A 20,951-nucleotide genomic window follows, 5' to 3' on the forward strand; every position below is an offset into this window, starting at 1 on the left:
TGGGGTTTGCAAGGCTGCGTTGTGTAACTGACTTGATTCCCCCCCCCCCTTCTCTTCTCCATTAATGTGTTAATTTCTTGTGATTTTTTTTTTACTAGTCCTTGAGAAACGCTGCTCGCCTTTTCAAAACAGATTCTTCTTGATCTGCTGCCTCTTTGAAAGTGACTGGTTTTTAACTAGCTTGCCAGAGTTAAACGGTGCTGAAAGTCGGTCGAAGCGTGTCTCTCGTTCCCTCCCCCCGCTTAATGAAATGTTATGATCCCCTAGGATTTTGCTATTTTTATGAGATGAGTCATTGGGGCTGATTTGTGACAGGGTGATATAATAGAAAGTTGTAAAAGAGGAGCGTAAGAACCCACCGTTTGTTGAAAGGTTTTTTTTTGAGGGTGTGTGTGTGTTTGTTTTTTAAATCTTCCTTCGTCATCCTTTGAAAACTTGAGCACAAATCTGCAGGGTTTGCATTTTCATGGGGACCTTGTGTGGCACGATGGAACTTAATGTAAACATTGGAGGTACTTAGGGGGGCAAAATCAGAAGGCCAGGCTGCTAAATGAATCTCCCGATGCATTTGCTTTACATTTGCTTTAGCCTGAAGAGCTGGATTTTGGGGGTGAAAGGGGCGTGGTGGGGAGCGCACGTGACTGTGACAGTGGGTTTTTTTGGGAGTCGTTAAATGTTTCAGGGGCGCGCGGTGTGTGCTGCTTGGTATGGAAATATTCCCATTCTGCTACCCGGGATCCACTGAGTTAGTGCAAAACCGGGTGTCCCCTTTGTCAAGGGGGAAAGGGGTGGCTTTTTAGCTAAAGCCATTTCTGGAAGGCGCGCCTTAGTTTTGCAGGGCTGCTTTGTTGTGTGTCGTTCCCTCCTTGTTTTGATGAGGGGTGGAGAGGAAGAGATGAGAGATCTCACCCTTTGGGGGATTGGTAAAACAATGATCTAGGTTACAGAGCGCATCCAGCAACACAATCTTGTGATCCTATATATACGTTGACGTTGCTATCATAGCAGTGGCTTGTTTAAAAAAAAAATACAAAGCCTTAAGTTAATTGATCCCTCCTTCCCCCCAAATGAGTGCATTTCCCTCTGTATGTGCAGGGAGACTCATTTTGCAAGGGAAAGGGATCATTTCCCACTAGCACATGACAATTTTCTATTTGTTTTTATCTCCCCTTTAAAAAAAAAAATCCCCAAAACATAATGGATCCTGAGCTGATCTTTAGTTGGTCACATCCGCTACTCTGGTAGTGGAAGGCTGTGTTGTGGTAACTTACGTTGTATTCATTACTGAGCAGAGAGGAGGTGGTGGTGGTGGAGATTTTGGTTTGGGGGTGAGGGGTTTGTGGATAAAGGATCGCGGCAGAGGCTGCTGGTTTTAAGGGGGGAGGGGTGCTGCAGTTATGCCCTTTGCTTGCTCTGTGTGTCTGGTGGGAATGCAGTTCCCTCTTCCTTTGGCTACTTTTATTTTAAATCTGGGGAGCCAGGGAAGGGAGCGATTTCCCCTTGCGTTGGTTAAATAGTTTCCTATTAGAAACCGGGAGGCTGGTGATGACCCTGTCCCGGTTCTGCGAGCGCAGGGGGTGAGATCGGGTTGGATTTCTTTTGGAATGTGCTCCCGGGAACCGCGCGAGCTGAAATCTAGCAGGCGCGAGGTCCCTGCTGCTGCTGGTGGTGGTTCTTTGTTCCGAGTGCCCATTAAATATGCACTGCCACTGCTTGGGTTTTGTATTATAAACAATGCCATCTCTTAATTATTTTAAAGTCATACTGAAGGTGGTGTTGTGGGGGGAGGGAGGGGCAGAGAAAAAATAATTGGTGGTGGAAATCAAGCCAGCTAGGACATGTAGCTAATTGATAGGGCACTTGTATACAGCTTTGTTTCCTTGTGTTTACAAGAGGGTTATGAGTGATTGTATTTACGTAGCAGTGCCGAGCAAGATCAGGTATTTTGGAAGGAGCTGGGAAAATGCTGTATGTGTGTGCCAGTATTCCTGGTATTCAGCCTTACTATAATCACAACAGCTCGGTTGGCTGGAAAATTCTATTATGTGCATAAAGGGAATTTTTTTAGTCAGTTTATTTTTCTTTCCGTGTGCTCTTAGAATCGTTTTAGCTCATCTGGCTCACAAATGAGAGAGCCTCTTTTTGTTGTTAAAATCTGCTCCTGTAATTTCATATAATGGCAAAAACATCATCTGGAGCAAAATAAAGTTGCCTTAAAAAAATCGACCCTGTAAGCTTCCTGTGTGTGTCATATTATAAAAAGGCATAACCTACTAGGACATACCTCCACAGACTCTGAAAATTTAATTTAAAAAAAAAAAAAAAAAGAAATAGAAAATGTATATAATCATATTTATTTTGAAAGGTCTCAGTGGATCATCAAATTAGAGCACCAGCAATATTGTAAATCTATTTTTATGTATTGTTTCTTCCACATTTATCTAATATTTGTGTATTTGTTTAGCAGTATGACCCTCCTTCTCTGTCCAGCTTTTCCTAAAGCAGCTCTGTCAGAGAAAAGAGCAAAGTTGCAGCTTTTTAGTGGGGATTCACAGCAGTGAGTACTGCTTGAAGTAGTCTGTGTGTGTGTATTTTAGGACTGTGGAAGAGGTGGGCTTTTTAAAAATAGCTCAGCCTCCATTGTTGATGGATTTTCTGTGCTACCTTGGCTGACTAACAAAACAAGCATGGACTGCTATTCTTAAAAATATCTGTATGCTTAATTTTTGGAGTATTGAAGATTTGTTGATAAAAACCTTGGGTTCATTTTTAGCTTTTTGTTTGCAAATTTTCTGCAGCCCAAATGTTCAGAAATAGTGTTCTAAACTATGAAATTTAGATAATATAGAAGATGGAAAATGGCTTATTTTGAAAAACATTGCATACACATTGCAGGATTTAACCTCTTTCCAAAATAAGAAGTACCACCATATAGCAATGAATCTAGTCTCTTCTTTCAGTGTCTTGTATTTATTATCTTGGCTTCAGAAAGAGAATAAGATTGGATCATTAGCTTACTAATTTAACACAATAAAGCTTCTGGTCCAAGGTTAATGGTGATTGTGTTTTTTAAAGGCAAAACTTTTGAACCAGGTGGCTAAGATATTTAAAAAAAAAAAAAATCAAATCTAGATACTTATACAGCAAAGATTGTTTTCTTTTCTGCAGAACTGAGACAATCCTTATGTCAAACGTGTGTCTGTGTGTAATATATGTTAGATTTAGTGGTATTATAACATCGACTCTTAGTACCTTGTGCATTTTTTTTTAACAATGAAAATTTTAAAGCATCTCTGTTCATGCAGTTTCTTTGGAGTGTGTTTGGTTTGCTAATAAGGTTAAAGAAAATCAGATTCCCTAGAACAGCGAGGGACAGTTTACATCAACCCTGCTATCCAACTAAAGCATTTATACGCTGAAATGTATGCCTTTTTTGTGTGTGTCTCTTTGAGTAACCTATCCAGGCAGTAAAATTTTTCTTACTATCTCATCAACTGAGCAGAAACAGCCAATTAAAGCAGAGCTCTTGCATTGCCAACAGCCTGAATGTCACCACCCTCCTATCCACTATGGTCTCCATTCTGGTGTGGATCAGCAAAGACATGCTTGTCAGATTTTTGTATTTTAGGCAATGCAGTAATCTTTGATCTGCCTTACTGCTACTGAATAGAAGGTACAGAAGAAAGAAACAAGCCTTACTTCATTTTTTGTTGTCGTTTCTATTCCCACTGTCCGTCATAGACGAGTATATGGGCTTTTCCAGCTTTGTAAGGCACAAGTGCTACTTTTGCAAACTCAAATCCAACAGGATTTTTGAGGAGTTGTTAATGTGATAACATTAGCTCCACTCCACTTGTCTGGCTTCTTTAATCAGTGGTGTCTATGAAATATTCCTCAGCAAAATATACATACTTTATTAAATGAATCGAGATACTTTCAAAATTCACCTAATGCAGAATGAACTGTTTGGTTTAGGTGGGCTTATCAACAAAAATGGTGCAGGTGCTTAATACCCATTATACATATTCCTTTAAAGTCCATGCTTATTTAAAATAAAAATCACTGCTATTTTTAAAGACAGTAATTCTGGGCCTTTCATGTTTCAGAAATGTATCCTAAATTCTGGTTATTGATGTGTTGGTTGTAAGAAAGTGGCCATTCATGGAATGGCACCTGGCTGCTTTGGTTAACTGAGCATTTCCCATCTTCATCTGCTGATCAGAGCAATATCTTACAAAGGTTAAAACTCAGCACTTTTCAGCCAAATGCAGCTTGATAACTGACAATTTAAGCATAATAATCTGGTCTAAATGTTTTAAAAGTGAATAGTGATTTTTGGATGTCTTCAGTTTTGGTTGCCTAACTTGTAGAATCTTGGAGCAGGCTCATTTTCAGATGGTGGACAGTCAGTCAGCACTTCCTGAAAATCAGCTCTCTCCAATGTTTCTCAAGTTAGGCACCCAGAATAAATAGCATTGAAGATGTAGTCTTATGATTATGACGTCTTATACTTAAAAACATCCAGCAAGGTATCTTTAATCAAAACTCAAACTAAATAGGTCATTAGAGCATTGTTATTTATCCTTACAGATGGCTTCTAAGAATTATATAACTATTTTCAAATTGACAGAGACTGTTAAAAAGAACCCAAGTGCAGTGGAGTTTGTTTGGGATTTGCTTTAAAGCCAGCGTTTCTATTTCTCATTCAATTGAATGAATTATTTTAAAGTTTTTTAGTTTCTTGGTTAGCTGCAGGATACAGTACTTCTGGCTCAGTTGCAGTCTGTATAACAAAACGTTGTGGGAAGCTGGGGAAGAGGAACCACAAAGTGTAATTTCTATTTTAAAGAGGTGTCATCTTTCCTTTTCATCCCACCCGTCCTTTCATTTTAGAACTAGCAGGAGGTGTGAGGTCTTGCTTGGCCAATAGAATTCCCTGGAATTGAATTGTGCAATGTAGCATTGGCCATTTTTACTCTGGTCCCACTTATGGACTTTATGCCTGTCCCTTCATGAGGAGATTTTTCACACCAATGAAACTGGATGTCTTGAAGTGAGACATTTGTGGAACAGTATTCACCACTACAAGCTTCCCCCCACTTAAATATTAAAGCTCTGCTGATGTTTTGTATCTTCTCTTCATAATTACTTCAACTTGAAATAATTTGAAGCAGTTTAGCCATTTGTACCTCTGAGATAGATTAAATAATATACTCCACTTTTCTCCCTGAACTTTCTCTTTAAGATTTCTTGGAGCTGTTGAAGTCAAAGGGTCAGAAACTAAATTAAAGATTAAACATTTTGTGTCCTTGAATTCTGCAAACCTAGCAAATTTTATACTTAGATTATATAATGTTTAGTCTTTTTACATAATGTTTTATATTGTTTTACATAATTTTATATAATGTTTTAGTCTAATTACGTTCTTTTCTCCAGTTCCCTCTTTATTTGTTTATAGCAGTGCTACTTCTATTGAAAACTAAAAATGTAGTACTGTGTAAAAAAAAAAAAAAAAACACAACTTTGGCCAATATTTAGACCTTTTTAAAATTATGTATTTTTTTCATAAGACCTCTGGTTACATTATATAGAACTTGGCATTGGCCCACCATGGTGTATTCTTATACTACTTCATTTGTTGTTTGAATTATGGTGATGCATAGACTCCTCAGTCAAGATCTGGGCCCTGTTTTGCTGTGTACTATGCATGTACCAAGATATCCCTGCCCCAGAGAGCGCAGAGGTAAAACAGACAAAGGGTGGGAAGAAAGATGTATTATTATTTATTATCATCCTCATCCTAATTTTGCAGGTGGGGAACTGAGGCATGGAGAAATTAGTGACTAGCCCAAGGTCAGACTAAATATTTTGTTCACTGCCTCTAGCTACCAGGCGAGAACAATGTAAACCAAATGAAGGGAATGGTTCTGTATGGCAAGGCAGCCTCGCAGTGAACTGAGACTGAGTCTGCAACCCGCTAATGTGCTCCAGCCTCACAGTAAGGCTTTCTGTTTATAACCCTGCTATATACAGCTAGATTGCATTGTTGCTCTCATAAGAAATCGGATATTTTTAGACCAAGCTGACTGCAATTAGAATTTCAGATGCATAAATAGCGCTTGGTAACGGTTTAAAACAGTAATCAATCGTTTTTTGTGTTCATCTGTAGAAAAGATGTGAATTAGCCTTTTCCATCCACCTGTATTTCAGCAATTTCTAACTTGGTGTCCTCCAGCTGTTGCATATTAGTTTAGTTTCCTGTCCAGCACATGATGGTGTCTAGGCAAACTGCTATGGTTAAAGACAGTGGGGCTGTAGGGGAACATAGCAGCCCATGCTATCATTTGCAAGGTTGGGGGCTTGTTTAGTGTTAAGTTTGGTGTCTGGAGATCCATGCTTAGTCCTGTGCAGATACGGAGTAAAAGACAGTCCAAACACCAAAGAACTTACAATTTAGTCAGCAGGTAGGATTTTAAAGAAAGAGGAGACAGAACTCTCTCTGGGGACAGTCTGATAGGTGGTGGAATGAACCTCACCACCTTGTGCCCCAAGTACAAGACATACTACTTTGACCTGCCTTCTCTAACATAAACCCATAGCAACAAGTGTATTTATTTTAAAAAAACCAAAAAACCTACCAAAACATGACACTTTACTGCACCTGCTTCTCTCTCTGAGGAGAGGATGATAGAACAAACACCACATGACAGATGTGTGTCGCATTGCTTAATGCACTAATGGAAGGCACTCGGATATTATCGTGATGAGCATGATATGAGAACATCTGTAGAATAAACTAAATAGAAATATTAAGGCACTGAAATAAGACTATTAAGCAATCTGTAGTGTGCTCCTTGTGACAAATTTCGTCACCATAGTCATTCAAGCCCTGTTGGAAATGATTGTCTGTCTGTATTTGTGGGCCACATTGCCATAGTATTTAGGCATCCCTTTTTTCATATATTTATTCTCATGCCACTAGTAAGCCAGTGGCAAATCTGTGAACAACCTATAGAATTCCTGGCTCCTGGTACGGTGTACTAGCCACTAGGCCGTACTTTGTCCTAGACAGCTACAGGGGATGCCATTTAAAAAGGAAAAAAAAAAAAAAAAGCCAGTATCAGTCTAGTTATTGCACAGTGTAGCTTAGATGCTATGTTTATTTTCACATTTCCTATTTTAGTTAGGGAAAACTGTATCTGATGTAACCTGTCTCGTAAGTGGTTGGCAAAAGTTTATCTTTCAATTGTGATGATTGTGTTGCTAATTTGGTAGTCTTCACCCTAATTTAGAGCTCCTTGATTTGACATTATGAATTTCTGGGGTGTAAAGTTAGCCTTAATTGCGTCTTTTTATCAAATAATAAAGTTAAACAGGTAAACCTGTTGTCTGACAAGCCTATTTTTATATACAGATGTCAGAAATGTTTTCTAATTTGGCTTTTAGAAATATTTTGGATCATATAATACATACTTAGCAGACACAGCTTTGCATTCCAAGAGGGGAAAGAATGCAAACATGAAGCTGAAGTAAAAATGTGTTCAATCAATCCCCTCTCTCCTTTTTGTGGATTATAAAACCATTTAATAAAATGAGTGCACTTCAGGTTTGTTTTTTGCTAAGCCTTTTAGTGCTATTTCTGTGAGCTTCCTCTCGTTTCTGAGCACTGATGGCAAGTTCTTTTGTTTAGTTGAGTTGTCTGCACAACTGCCGTTCTCGCCAGTAGCTCTGCCCAGCATTGATACCTCTTTGAAACTAAGACATTTAAGCATTGCAAAGATGATGTCAAGGCCTTTCTCTGAGAAAGGAAGCTAAATACTACATTATTAAAGTTGTAAGGAGACTGTGGTGTTGGAAGAGGCTGCCAACTACAGTAATTATATAATCAGTTGTGAGGTGTTTGCTATGACTATTTGCTTGAGACCTTCATAATATTAGACATTTTTATACAAAGTTTATAACTGTGGACAAGAATGAAGTTACAGTTGCCTTGAAATAAGGCTACTCAGCCAAATGTGTGCCTGGTGTAATTTCAGGGATGGCTGAATGTTCCATTGAGTTCAGTTTGGGGAAGGATTACAATGAAACATGGACTGTATCTGTGTGTTTTTTAAGTTATTTTTCTCCCCAATGGTATGACTGACTGAAAGACAACAGACTTCAAAATCCCTCAAATTAGCTTATTTTTGAAGTCTGCAAAGTAGTTAATGGGTTAAGATTGCCAATTCTCCTATATGTGCGGTCTGAGAAGATCAGTTGTCCTTGGGCTTTTCATAGTGGGAGTATCAGGTTACAGCTAAGCCTGTCATTGGGTAGCCCTTTGCTTCACTAAAGTTTAAACTTGGTCTCTCTCGCTCTCACATGCACATACTGTATGTCAATAACTTGTTTTTATAGGAGAAGCTCTGTTCAAGCCACAGCCTTACGGCTGAGAGGCACATGTTCCCAAATGTGTATTCCAGTCATTTTTGATCATTCACACATCTGTTTGGCAATAATCAGCAATTTGAGACTAAATAACAATTTTGGGCTGGTGGTAATAAACACCATTTCTATAATATTTTGATAGCTTTTCTTCCCTCTATAAAACTGTTCTAGAATATGCACTGTGGTCAAGGGAAACACTTGAATTACTTACAAGCATTGACAACACTTAATTAGTGCAGCCAGGAAAGTGAGGGAGGAGACAGTAGGCATCTTGAATAGTTATACATTTTGATACTAAATTTCATGTTCGCGTACAGTGATGTAATACAAATAAGGAATTTCCTACATACTGTGTCTGTTTTACAGGTTGTGATATGTAGATGTTCTGAATGCTTCTTAACTGGATGCAGTTATCCAACATTGAAATATAAGAACACTCATGCTGCATACATGGATGTTATAACCATTTGACACCATGTACAGCCATAGAAATAAATGTGTTTATTATGCATCTTTGATTATCTCACCTGTGGCCTGCTCCTAATCCTTGCTCGTTGGTACCTGGTTTAATGTTCCAGAGCCCTGAGATGCTTCAAAGAACCACTGTTTTTTAAACTTAACCCGCCAGAGAAATGTTTTCACCTTATTACTATTATTTTATTGCTTTGTATTATAGTAGCACCTAAGACCTGCAGGGCTTAGAAATGGGAGCTATATACCATTGGGGAGAGGAGAGTGCCTGCATCCCACTGTGGCTCTAAATTCACTTACGGCCATGGAAATAGACTTTAAAATCAGACCTGGAAAACGCGATCGCAGATTATTTTTCTTAGCTCTGTATATTTGAACGTATGGTAGTTAAGGCACCATGCTTTAGCGCAAAAGGATATGAAAAATAGCCCTAATATTTGTTTTTAAATTCCTAGAATATTTTTTTTCTGTGACATGAGGCATTTACAGAATACAGAGTAAAGTAGTAGAAAGGCTTTATTGGCTCTAGTTTGGGTTGACCCATATAAATTAGTTATAGCTGTGCCTGTTGTGAGTTAAGTGTCCATCCCAAACAGTTGTGTGTAAAGAATTTATACCACTCCATGTTCTTCTCTCTATATAAAATAGGACAAAAGCCAGATTGTGGCAGAGTTTATGGCTATGAGTGGTAGCATGGTGCAGTGGTTAGAATACTGGACTGTGGCTCAGGGAGCCTTAGTTAATTCCCAGCTCTGCCACGAACAGGCTGTTGTGATGCTGAGCAAGTCATTTCACCTCTCTTTGCCTCTGTTTTCTCTGACATTTCTATTTAGGCTGTAAGTTCTTTGGGTCAGGGACTCTCGTACTGTGAATGGGTCTCTATGTTCAGTTTGGGGTTTCTAGGGGCTATTGTAATATAAATAAATATACAACAGTGAAAAAAGCTTTTCTGGGTCTAAACTTGTATGTAATTTTTAATATAAAATTTGGCTTTACAATCCAAAGATTTGTAAAGACTTCAATAAAAATCCTCTTTCTTGGTCCTCCTTAATTATTTTGTTTTATGGTCCAGAAAACTTAGTGCCGGCAGTGGGAATAATTGCATCCCAGAGACTTTTTTTACATATTATTCCATGGAATAATTTCCTTTTGGCGTTGTGTGCAGTCCTTTATAAATGTGAGCGGTTATACAGCATCACAACAATAGTTGCTGTACCTATATATTTCTACTTCAAAATGCTTGGAAACTATATCCTCTTGTAAGCACAGAACAAGCCTAGAGATGTGCTGAGCCTCACATTTTTGGTCATCCTGTGAGCCAAACTGTGGTTTGGGCTGTTACATGATTATTTATTAACCAGTGTAAACTGTAGCTTAATCTTTCTTTGGAAATGACTACTAGAGTGAAGAGCTGGAATGTCTTTCCTGGAGTCCTGAAACATCTTCAAAAGTAAAGGTACAGAGCAGAAATCCTTTATGGAAGTCTGCACAGATGACAAACTTGGGATCAGCTATAGTACAAATTTCATTGAAAATTGCATTCACTTACTGGTCTCTTGAAAGCAAAGTCGTAATCCTGCCTTTATAAGTTCTTGGTGCAGGCAGTGAAGAAGAGTAGCCTTTTACTGCTAAACGGTGTCCTTAGCGTTGCTGGATGTCTTTTCTAGTGGACTAAGTTTTATAGAGTTAAGGGAAGCTTGCCCATCCTGACCTAGAAGGGGATAGATGTTGTCCAAAACCCCCTACCAAGTGTACAGTAACATGATGGCATGTATAATTCTCTACTTGCATAAACTGGCTAAGGCAATGGACATGTGTCAGTTAACATCAGCAGAAAATTTGGCCTAATATTGCTATATTTAGTTGTGTACTAACACCGGTCTTATGTCTGTCAACTTTCTGGAACTGTTTTAGCCTAAGGAAACCAGAAAAGTGTTCTGTAGAAAATGTTATATAAAAATATATGTTCCTCTTTCACCTGGTGGGACAGAGTACGTACTAAATATTCTGGGTTAGTAAAAAAGAAGCTTAGAAAGACTTTTTTGCAGGTAATAGAATTTCCTTTCCTGCACAATCGCCTATGCAGATTCTGTATTTGTCACATAAGTATCTGCTGAAAGAACCTCATCAAAGGCAACTATAAGCCCCAAAAGTGAGTGTGATCACCATCCCTGTTAGATAACTAAGGTCAGAGCCGATAACTGCAGTGATCAAACTCATTCTCAATGAACTGCTGATACAAGAATAAACCTGAGAGAGATGAATTGAATGCACTATTCATGAAGGGTATACTGAAAGAGAGATCTGCTGTTTACTTGTTTCAACTGCATTTATAAGTGACCTGAAATAACTGAAGTATAAAACTTTAAAGTGCAGTGTGACAAACTAGAGTTTGCTAAAAATAGTTCTGTATATGAAAGCTAGTTTGAAAACTGAGCAAGATGAGAGTCATTTTACAGGCATTGTTGTTGATAGAATTTCAGGGTTCCAAGAAAGGAAGATGAATGTCTTTCTGTTATAGTAACAGCTGCTCTCTGTCCATCGGGATATAGTGTTTGCCCATCCAATGCGTAATAATTAAACAAAAGAGTTATTTCATAATAGTCTGTGTGGAGGATTATACAGGAATTTTTTCTTTCTCCATTTAGAATGCTCTTGGTCATTTAAAAAAAAAAAACCCCAAACCTCTCACCTGAATTTTGTGTAGCTTTTGTCCCGGATGCATCTATTTATGGGTGGGGTAGTTAACGGTTAACTGGGAGTGTAAGTAATCGTAGAATAAATAAATAAATAAACAAACCAAGGGGTTTTAAGTTTCACTGAATGTACCTGTCCTTAAAGAACATGTACATTCATTTTTCTCCGAGCACTTGAATGGTTCATCAGCACTTAAATACCTTTATTGTGTGCTCAGTTTCCTGACAGAAGCATTTAGACACTAGTCTAACTTTTGACATGTAGATTTTTTAAAAAAATTTAATCTCTGGGCTCTTAGATGTTTTCTCCATCTCCACCCTTGTAGATGTTTTCTCCATCTCCACCCTGGTCAAGTGATAATATAGGGGTTGACTATGATCTAATTTACCCTCATTTGAATATGGAAGTAGGTAGAAGTCATTTAAGTTTCACTGGCATAACACCACTTTATGGGTCTTTCTGCATGAGGGGTTTTTGTATTGGTATAGCTACCCCTTTGCTTTAATGGGGTTTTAGTGATTTGTTTTAATGATTAGCATGGAGTCTTACAATATTTACTGAGTCAAGGGCAGTAAAAACAGGAAGACTGGCTGTAATCTGTCCTCCCTTCACCTACTGGATGTTTGCTTTAGTAGCCATTTGTCATTAAAAATGCTTGGAGAGGATGTACCTTTATAGTGAAAAGTAATGTGGTGACTGCCTTCCTCTGTACTCAATGGTCTTGTGCACTTTAGGGGTCTGCTGAACTATGCAGTTGCACATGGAAAGAGTTTTCCTGTAATTTTCTAACAGGGTCAGGTGATACATCTCTCCAGGGGCAGTAGCCATGGTGGAAAGAACTTCAGTCTGTATTTTCCCAGAGTAGATGCTGCGGGAAGGGTCACTTAATAAGAACAGGTTTCCTAATGCAGAATTAATCTAGGACTGGTCAGCATAGAATCATAGAAATGTAGGGCTGGAAGGGATCTTGAGGTCATCTAGTTCCTCCCCCTGTGTTGACGCAGGATTAATCCTAGACCATCCCTGCCTGACAGGTGCTTGTCTAACCTGTTCTTAAAAACCTCCACTCACTGGGGATTCCACAACCTCCTTTAGATAAGTACTGGAACAGGTAAACTACTATCATTAGAAAGTTTTATCCTAATACCGAACTTAAATTTCCCTTGCTGCAAACTAAGACAATTACTTCGTGTGCTATCCTTGATGGATGTGGAGAACAATTGATCACCGTCCTCTTTATAACAATATTTTACATATTTGAAGATTGCCCCTCCCTCCCATCCCCCCGCATTCTCTTCTCTAGACTAAACATGCCCAGTTCTTTCAACCTTTCTTCATAGGTTGTATTTTCTAAATCTTATTTTTGTTGCTCTACTCTGGTTAAGCATGATGAGCAGTCCTCGATCCAATGCTTTCCCTTCCCTACTAGTTACATACTCTGCTGTGAGCAGGGTCGGATGGCATGGTTAAAATGCCTTAGTTTCCACTGATGAAATACTATGGCTTTGAATTTTCCTTCCTTCATTTGTGACTGATGGGAGCTAATGGGAAGTAGTGGAGGGATCAGAGGTATACAATATGTTTCTAAAGATGTGATTTCTTTGATCAAATTCTTGATTAAAACAAAGCTGATTTTGAGAGGGCATGGAGAGAGAAAGAAACCATTTATTTCAACCCCCAAATTCCTGCTTAGCTGTAGAAACATTGTCAGAGTAATTGTAGCCTTTTCAAATCTGTGTAGATTTTAGTTTAAAGAAAAGCCATGCTGTATTGATGAATGTCACTATTTTTACCAGTGATATTTCTCAGAAAGTATCATTTGAATGCTATAAAATTGGCTAATGTTTAAAATTCTAGCTGTTCATGAATGCTGCTTCATGGACATGAAATCAGGGTATATTTTGGGTTATAGTTCACTACCTTTTATTGTTTTGGTCACTGTGGGATATAGACGGTAAGTCAGTTAACTTCATCATCTTAATTTAAACTGCATTTAATTGTTGAGGGTAATTAGGATTCAGAGACAGTGGGTTTTGTGTCTCTTCCTTCAATTTTTTGGTAGAATGCTGCAATGGGCTTGTTGAGATTGTGCTAAAGAATTAGCACAGGGTACAAAAGCTCATGTTGCCAAAGTAAGTACAGTGTTTCTCCAGCTAATTGTGGCCTTGAAGCATATCATATAAAAGGTCATCTTTGTTAGTGAACTACAGGTTTCTCCTGTGAGACAGAAATCCATGTCTTTATCAAGGATGAAATCTAGGCTCCCTGGTTACACAATTGAACTTTGCTATAATTTGGACATCATTAGGCTCTCTAATAAAGCAATAGAACATTCTCATCAATCTTCCTATGCTTTTCTGTCTTAAAAATATTTTTGTGTGTGCATTTCTTCTTTTGATGTGATTTTTTCCTCTCTTCCCCTCCCCCCCCCCCCTTTCCCCTTCTAGAGGAGGGTCAGGGTGGAAATCACCAGTTTCTAGTATCCATGGTCTTCATTCAATCACAAATAGGTACCCTATGTGCCACATTTTAGACTGCTAGTATACTTCAGTCTCGTTTTCCTTGCCTTTTCCTTTCATAAAGACTGAGTGGGAAGATGTGATTCTGGAAAGAGATGGTTGAGAATTTTGTTCACATTTTTATAGAAAAATAACCTATCTTTTAATGAAAAGATTCATTTCATTCAGATTTTTTCTGAAAAGCAGCCAAAAACCAAAAAGCTTTTAGTTTTTGAAAAACCAAAGACTGTCTGACAAATTTTGGTTGAAAAAAGAGGAGGGGGGAATAATTTTTCAGCATATTTTTGTGGACTGTACTTTCCATTTTCTAGCCAGCTCTAGACCTGGAGTTTTTTTAGTGTAGATATCCACTCTTCCATAGTTTGGGTCTCTGCCTGTAACTTCTGGATCATAAAACATAGATAGTTCTTATTGTTCCTTTATTGATCATGCTGTGTCTTTAACCAGCTGACATTTTCTAGTTAGATAGAGGGATGGATCTTTTCACTTATTGTGCATGTTGATTTGGGTGTAACTTTAACAGCAGCACATAGAATTGTGTTTTGCCATGTGGATTTGGCGACTCTGTTTACCAACTCCCACTATTTTATTGTAAATCTTTCAATTCCTGATGCAGACCAGAGTGTACTCAGAAGCCAGAAAGCAAAGACAAAGAACCCCAAAGTTTTGTTGTTGTTTTTTTAAACACATGCACAATTTCTAAACCAGTCTCATGATTTTTCTTTTTTTGGTTCAAGTCATGATTTTTAAGGCCTGGGTTGGTAATATTGTCCTACTACAAATAAAATCACATCTTTTGCAAAGGGGGGGGACAGCAAAGGGACAAGACGATGACAAATTGTACTTAACATAGGAATTGCTAGACTGGATCAGACCCATGGTCTATCTAGTCCAGTATCATGTCACTGACACTGGGCAGAACCAGATGTTTCACAGGAAGGTGCAAGAAACCATGAAGTAAATAGATAGTGGATAGCCTTCCCACAAGAAAATTTTCCTTCTAGCTCCCCACAGTTAGAGGTTGATTTATATCCCAAAGCATGATGTACTGTATCCTTAAGAGACAGCTTCTTGTCTTCAGCTACCATGTCACTGTCCAGGCTAGCGGTTTAGTTTGTGTTAACAGTTGCCCGATGTAAGAGACTGACAGAAGCTTTCATTGAGGTAGAAGATATATACATAGCATAGCACAGACCAACATGACTCCACGTAGCAAAATATTGTGAAGAGCTTGTGATACATTCACATCCTTATACTTTCATTACAGACTTGTAGCCCAAAGAATTTCACTCCTTAAAAATAGATAATCAAAAGTATTACAAAAAGTATTATTTTAGTATGTCTCAGAGAAACCTGATGTGAGATACTGAAGCGCACTTAAGCTTTCTTCTCATTCAGTAAAATGGTTAACAAATTCAAGAACACGCGTGATTCCTGGGGGACAGCACTACAGATAAGTCCCCCTGCCATACAACTGGTGGAAAGACATCCGTTGAGCCAAAGTTACCAGTGCTGTCTGACTTATTCGCTTACACTAAGAAATACTTTCCTATGATTTACGAAAAACCAAAAAGTATAATCGCTGTCTAGAGTCACAAAGCAAACGCATGGACAGACTACCAGATGAGGTATACTTTTCACAAGACTTGCATTTGCAGGTGAAGTTGCATACCGCAGTTAACCATACTCTGCTGTCCAAAGAAAGTTATATTTCCCAAGGACTCATCTGGGTTCTCCATCAACTTAAAAGTACTATGAGAATGTTACATTTGAAGATAAATACGTTGAAGTCAATGACTGTAGTCTCTGTTTTTCCTAGATAGCCAGTGCTTTATGCTTCTCTTTTGTCAGCTCTGCTCTTAAATTGCACATTGGCCTCAGGAAAGCATTGTGGTGCTGATTGATACATAGAGATTTCCTACAGGACTCCCCAAGTCAAATTCTGATTCTCCAACCCCACCCCCATGCAGTTCAGCAATTCAGAGGAAGGATAATCCATGATTCAAATGCTACACTGGTATTCTGGAAACTTGAGTTTGATTCTCTGCTCTAAAAAGACTTCCTACGTGACCCTTAGCAAGTCATTTAAACCAGATCTACACCAAAAAGTTAGGTATATCCAGCTATGGCATTCAGGGGTGTGAAAAATACACACCCCTGAGTGATGCAGTTAAGCTGACCTAACCCTTGCTATAGACAGTGCTATGTTGATCTAGCAACTAACGGGAAGGTAAGTTAACTAGGATGGGAGAATCTCTCCCATCACTGTAATGAGTCACTGCAAGAGTCAATGTTTTTAGTGAAGACATAGCTTCAGTCTCTCTCTGCCTCACTTCCATATTTGTAAAATGGGAATAATAGCATGTCCTAACCTCACAGGGGTGTTTCAAGGATAAATACATTTGAATAGCTTCTGAGGTGCTCACAGTAAAGAGGGGCACCAGGACACGAAATAGATACTATTTCTCTAAGGAGACAACTGAGCATCACTGCAGCAATACATTTCCAACTGCACTTGATATAGGCACTTCTAGGCTACCAGAGTAAACAAGCTAATCGTTGCTTGATGCATCCCTTTTTAAAAAAATGAATAAAGTCAGAAATAGTCAGATACACATCAGAGTTGTGAACCTGCTACTTTTAATGGTGTGAAGTCTTGCAGTTTTCATTCAAATAAAACTTGTTTTCATTTTGCTTCAACACACAGTGCTAAAGCAGCCTGTTGTACCTGGTAGCACTCTACCCCCACAGCTTAACTTACTACGTGTGGGGTGAAAACACAGCAGGGTTAAGATTTCCAGTCCTGCTCCACTGAGGCTTTTAACTAAAGTAAGAAAATGTGGGTAAGTGCTCTTCAGTATTACGTAGACTATCAGATCTGCAATGGAAAGGCAATCTGTGCGGTAGTTCCAGCCTTACATGCCTTTGTTTTACAGACTGTTTTCCTCTTGTGCTAGTGTTGGAGGATTTATTGGGTGTAGTTACCTTTTGGTATTTAAGGGCTGCCAAGAAGTCCAGAAAGCTGCTGGACCACTCTTCTGCATCAGAAAGTAGGACTGTCGCTCCTGTCTTAATCATGTTCACTGGCTTGCTGTCCATCTCTGAGTGAATCCTGGCTTTTTGCATCCTCATTCAGTGATATTTGTGATGGGTTTTCACTATGACAGGAAAGCGAGTCTAAGTATATTTTTGAGGAACTTGTTTTTCCTACTATCTCTCGTCCAACTTGCCCTCTCTGGTGACTTTTTTTTCTCTCTTAGGACAGCATCTGCAGAGGGAGATCCAGATGCTCTCCAATAACTGTTTTCTCACTTGTTACAATGACAGAAGCTGGATTTGGAGAAAGGGAGTAGGGAGAGTGTAGACTCTACTGCCAGCAGCTTGGGGCCTTTTTGCAGCAGCTGGTCTAGGAAGCAGGCTCTTTTTGAAGAGGAAAGGTGTGAAAGTTTCCATGCTTCATGGGTTACATCTTGAGCTCGTAGGAAAGGGTGATCTGCAGTTACTTGCAGCAGTTCGGAGGAGGACAGGGCTGTAGCCAGCACTCCCAGAATGTGTTAAAATTCAAAGGGATCTTGATAAATTGGAAAGCTGGGCTATAGACAAGAAAATGAAATTCAGCAAAGACAAATGTAAGGTACTACACTTAAGGAAGAAAAACAAAAACACAGGGCAGCGGCACTGCTGAGAAGGATCTGGGAGTTGTGGTCGATTACAGCCTCAACGTGAGTCAACAATGCAACACTCTTGCAAAAAAACCGAAATGCAATTTTGGGTTGCATTAACAGAGCCATATCATCTAGGTCACGGGAAATGATAGTAGCGTTCTACTAGGCACTGGTTAGGCCTCAGCTGGAGTACTGTGTCCAGTTTTGGTCATTGCTGGAGAGAGAGGATGTAAAGAAACTGGAAAGGATCCAGAGGTGAGTGACGAAGATGATCAAAGGGATGGAATGCAAGCCATATGAGCAAAGGCTGAAAGAACTGGGTATGTTTAGTTTGGAAAAGAGGAGATTAAGGAGGGATGTGATAGCAGTCTTCAAATACTTGAAAGGCTGCCAAAAATGGAGAAAAATTGTTCTCTCTTGCCACAGAGGGCAGGACAAGAGGCAATGGGTTCAAACTACAGCATAGCAGATTTAGATTAAATCTCAGGGAAAACTTCCTAACTGTAAGAACAGTAGTAGGACAATGGAACAGACTGCCTAGGGAAGTCGTAGAAGCTCCTTCACTAGAGATTTTCAAAAGGAGACTGGATAGCCATCTGTCTTGGATGGTTTAGATACAACAAATCCTGCATATTGTCAGGGGGTTAGATTAGATGACCCTGATGGTCCCTTCTGACCCTATGGCTCTAGGATTCTATGAGTGGCCTTGGGGAACCTATGGGATGTTGACTACATAGAATCCCCCTAGGTCTGCCAGATCATATTTTGGATCAATCCCCTAATTGTGGCTTCAACTGAATTGCAACCTTCACTTGGCTCTCAGAGCTGGCAGCTTTATTCCCTAGTGCCTACCTTAGGGTAGGGGAGATCCACTTCAGTGTCTGTTAGTCTAAAGGAAACTCTTCTCCTCCTCCAGGTGTGCCACTGATCATGCACTTTCTTTAAGGATGGATTTTTTTTTTTTTTTTTTTTTTTTGGTAGCTTCATGGCTGATAAAGACTTCTATTTGTACTTCTAAAATGTGTGGATGGTGGTTTGGGGGTGGACCATGTATAGAGCTTATAATTCTTTACACACATTCATCCTCCTCCTTGTGTTCAAAGGACTGTAGAGAGAGAATTTGATCAAAACCGTTCCTTTCTTCCTTCCCCCATCTCTTGGGGTAGGTTCACAGCAAGGCTGCCAGAGAGGTAACTGCAGTTCCTTCTTCCTCCCTCCCATTTAAAGATCACGTGTCGCATTTTTGCAAAGTCTGGACAAGATAGGTGTTAGCTGTGATTTACAGATGTTGCATGAGAGAACTCATAAATGCAGATATACCAAAGTAGTCCTGTTCTCTCTCCCCTGCACCACACTCTTGAGTTGTACCCTGTTAAAGGCATAAGGCATTAAAAAAAAAATTCTACTGACTAACAGTGTTGAAGTAGAATGATACTGAAATCTTTTCTAGCAGATTATGATCTTAAAAATACTTGCCAAAACTTCATATACTTAAAATGTTAGTCAGGTCAGTTTAGGCCCAAAACACAGGGTTTTTTGTTAAAACAAACAAAAAAATAATATTTTTTTACCAAACCTGAATATTAAAAAAGTAAAAATAACTTTAAAGAAATGCCATTCTCCTTTAGTGTTTGCAACCTAGACATTCCAGTACTCTGCTTAGCACAGGGGAACCTGAAAGTGAAACTGATCCATCCATTTACATTGTCCAAGTTGAGCAAAGAGTGGAAAATAACTGTTAAAAATACTTCTATGTTTTAGTAGTCTATAGTATTAATAGCACATAAGGACTTTTTTAAAAAAAGTGTGATTATTAAGCTAACACTTTTTCCCTTTTAGGAGTGTGGAGGGCCCAGATGCTGAAAAGATGCGTAATATAAATACATTGTAAGCTGAATAATAGGGATGTTTGTAAAAGAGTGACAGACCATCTTGTTTCTTTTCTGCTCTCTACCCCGAACTCTTAAACCAAGTCTACGCTTAAAATGCTGCATTAGTACAGCTGTGCCACTGTAGCGCTTCAGTGAAGACGCTACTACAGTGATGAGAGAGCATCTACCATCTGCACAGATAATCCACCTCCCCAAGAGGCAGTAGCTTTGTCAGTGGGAGAAGCCCTCTCGTCGACATAGCACTATATACACTGAGGGTTAGAATCATAGAATATTAGAGTTGGAAGGGACCTCAGGAGGTCATCTAGTCCAACCCCCTGCTCAAAGCAGGACTAACCTCAGCTATAGCATCCCAACCAGGGCTTTGTCAAGCCTCAGCTTAAAAACCTCTAAAGATGGAGATTCCACTACCTTCCTAGGTAACCCATTCCAGTGCTTCACCACCCTCCTAGTGAAAAACTTTTTCCTAATGTCCAACCTAGACCTCCCCAACTGCAACTTGAGACCGTTGCTCCTTGTTCTGTCATCTGCCACCACCGAGAACAGCCTAGCCCCATCCTCCCTGGAACCCCCTTTCAGGTAGTTAAAGGCTGCTATCAAATCCCCCCTCATTCTTCTCTTCTGCAGACTAAACAAGCCCAGTTCCCTTAGCCTCTCCTCATAAGTCCTGTGCTCCAGCCCCCTAATCATTTTTGTTGCCCTCCGCTGTACTCTCTCCAACTTGTCTACATCCTTGCTGTAGTGGGGGGCCCAAAACTAGACACAATACTCCAAATGTGGCCTCACCAATGCCGAATAGAGGGGAATAATCACTTCCCGCGTTCTGCTGGCAATGCCCCTCCTAATGCAGCCCAATATGCTATTAGCCTTCTTGACAACCAGGGTTAAGTTGGTATAACTGCGTCACTTGGGTGCCAAAAATCCACATCCCATAGCGACGTAGTTATACTGATATCTATTTATAGGGTAGATCTGACCTCCATTTCAGGTGACTTAAAAACATTTTTGGTATCTGCAACTTCTGTATACAGTATTTGCGTACCCCTTGCTCTGCCGAATGGATTCTTGCAAAGATGCCAGACACTACTTTGTCACTCAGTGACAGCGTAGTTTACTTTTGTTCAGCAAATAGAGCAAGCAGCATGAGTAACACTTGGGCCAATATTAAGACGATGACCCCTGCGTAATGTAAAGAGGACAGATCCACAGTATGCATTAGCTTTTTCTATTTGTGTATCTGTCTTGTTCCTCCTAGATTGGTGGCAATGAGTGACAGAAAC

At 39.4% G+C, this 20,951-nt stretch overlaps 1 protein-coding gene across 1 annotated transcript in view; it reads left to right on the forward strand.

The window, feature by feature from the left end:
- ACVR2B (activin A receptor type 2B) overlaps positions 1 to 20,951 on the forward strand; it is a 139,626-nt gene that overhangs the window by 772 nt on the left and 117,903 nt on the right. The window lies entirely within an intron of this gene.

Source organism: Emydura macquarii, unplaced genomic scaffold (genome assembly GCF_026122565.2).
Source record: "Emydura macquarii macquarii isolate MOO-44397 ecotype Brisbane River unplaced genomic scaffold, CSIRO-AGI_Emac_v2 contig_719, whole genome shotgun sequence".
Taxonomy (NCBI): Eukaryota; Metazoa; Chordata; order Testudines; family Chelidae; genus Emydura; species Emydura macquarii.